General features: G+C 48.7%; 1 protein-coding gene across 1 annotated transcript in view; it reads left to right on the top strand.

Annotated features, from left to right (window-relative positions):
- The window catches only part of LOC311338239 (contactin-4-like), a gene marked incomplete at both ends in the record, with an annotated part of 110,342 nt that overhangs the window by 38,695 nt on the left and 69,147 nt on the right, over positions 1-2,500 (top strand).

A 2,500-nucleotide genomic window follows, 5' to 3' on the forward strand; every position in this document is an offset into this window, starting at 1 on the left:
GCTTAGTGTGGAACCAGGTAACAAGAAGCTTGTTATTGAACCAGGTAACAAGAAGCTTAGTGTGGAACCAGGTAACAGGATGCTTGTTATTGAACCAGGTAACAAGAAGCTTGTTATGGAACCAGGTAACAAGAAGCTTGTTATGGAACCAGGTAACAGGATGCTTGTTATGGAACCAGGTGACAGCTTAGTGTGGAACCAGGTAACAAGAAGCTTAGTGTGGAACCAGGTAACAAGAAGCTTAGTGTAAAACCAGGTAACAAGAACCTTAGTGTAGAACCAGGTAACAAGATGCTTGGTGTGAAAGCAGGAAAGGCAGATGTGTGGACCATGCACACTATAGCAGGCCTTCAAAAACACATTACTGCTTAGCAGTAGGAATACGTCTCCCTTTATCTCTCTCTCTTTGCTTTCAGTCCACCTTTCTTGCACACTCTCTCCAGAGTCTCTCCATCTCTTTCTTGTTATTTCTTTCCCCCCCTTCTCCCTCCTTCTCTCTCTGTCCCACTCTTCCCCCCCCGTCTCTCCCTTCATTCGTTCATTCATTTATCCCTCTCTCCCTACCTCCCCTTCTCTCCATCTCTCTGTCCCTTATCTCATCTGTCAACCCCCCCGTCTCTCTCTCTCTCTCTCTCTCTCTCTCTCTCTCTCTCTCTCTCTCTCTCTCTCTCTCTCTCTCTCTCTCTCTCTCTCTCTCTCTTTCTCTCTCTCTGTCGCCAGTGTCTCCCCACCCAGCATCCAAAGCCCCTGATATTCATTTGAGGGAGGTGGGGACGGGGATGAAGGCTCCATGCCCAGATAAGGGGCAACAACACACCCCAGCAGACACACCGCGCCGAGGCATCCACACACTGCACACCCTCACGTGCACAACGCCAGCCACACGTGCACTCGCCATTTGACAGACCAGTGCTCTAGCTGTGCTCAGAGCACACCGTGTATATAGGACAATTTCACACCATGGAACTCCAAAGTAAAAGCGCCGAGGGGTGGAAGGAGTGTGTGTGTGTGTGTGTGTGTGTGTGGGGTTGGGGGAGGGGGGCGGGGGGGACTGACTGGTTTCACTTTCACTGTTTCAAAAGACTCAACAAAAGAGCGAATGTTGTATTTGACGAAAAAAGCACGACGGACCCGATCTGAAATGAAGTGGTGTGGCTTTTTTATAACGCTTCCGTGACGAAGATCCATTAAGAGAGGCCAATTCTCCCCCGCTGTCCCCCAGTGGGATGAGGAGCTGAAGGGCCGTCACTTCCGCTCTGCCTCAGACCGCTGCTGCATTAATGGGCCCGGCCTGAGAGACCTGCGTAGGTCTTTGTGTCCCACAATTACTCCACTGGCTGTGGACCTAATGCAGCCGACCTCCAGGAGGACGCCCGCCTTAAGGGCCACTCACAATTTTAATCGTGTGTGTGTGTGTGTGTGTGTGTGTGTGTGTGTGTGTGTGTGTGTGTGTTTTTTTTTCTAGAATAGAATGTCTTTTGTGTGTGTGTATTCCCGTGTCTCTGTCCACGTGTGTTTGTGTTTGTGTGCCAGTGTGTTTCTGCACTTGTCTGTTATCATGTGTGTGTTTGTGTGCGCGTGCGTGCGTGTGTGTAACCAGGTCTGTCTGCTCCTCTGCGCTCCAAAGGAACCGTACTTAAGGAGCCTCGGCACGCGGCGGGGTCACACGTCACATGACTCACGCCGTGGTGGATCATTGGGGACAAAGCGACATCGGTCTTTTTAACTACGCTGTCTTATTGGACATTTTTAATAACACAGAGCACTACAAATGTGTCCTGAAAAAAACGCAGTGATACATGATTAATGTGCTGCAATACGACCTGTAAAAGCGACTGTATTTGTCGCTTTTTGTCTGTTCTAGCCATGGTCGTTGTGTGTGCATATGTGTGCATATCCATATCCCTTCTGTGTGGTCTGTGGTACAATCAAACGATAAAAACGATATGGGCTTTGTCTGAGGTTGGAGTCTGCTTGGCTCTGCCTTCTTTATATATATATATATATATATATATATATATATATAGATATAGATATAAGGAGGAGCCGTTTGTACCATGGGAGTTGAGATACAGGTCCTTAGGAAACAGATAGGGGTGAGGGTGCCTTGCTCATGGCTGCCTAGAGGTGTAGGCTGAGGACAAGGGGGACTGAAACCAGGGGCTCATGGTTGTGCGGTGAACACCTTACCTGTCCTCCTTCTGACCCGTTCTACGACATGATTGGATAATATATTTGTGTGTGTCACAGCAGAACGTACGGGACAGTAATAGAGATACAACAAAACTGATTACAATTACACAAGTACAGACGAAAATATGAATAAATACGGACAATGTTCCTGTACACACAATACGAGTGTTTGAATGTCACTGCAAAAAAAAACATAACCCGAGCCACTACCCCTCAGCCCCCCGCTTACCAGAACACGTGTAGGGCCAGCGGCGGTACGTATCGGTGCACATATCAGACGGCGTCCTCACCGGTACCAGACAGGGGG

Source organism: Micromesistius poutassou (genome assembly GCF_964030765.1).
Source record: "Micromesistius poutassou genome assembly, chromosome: 2".
Taxonomy (NCBI): Eukaryota; Metazoa; Chordata; class Actinopteri; order Gadiformes; family Gadidae; genus Micromesistius; species Micromesistius poutassou.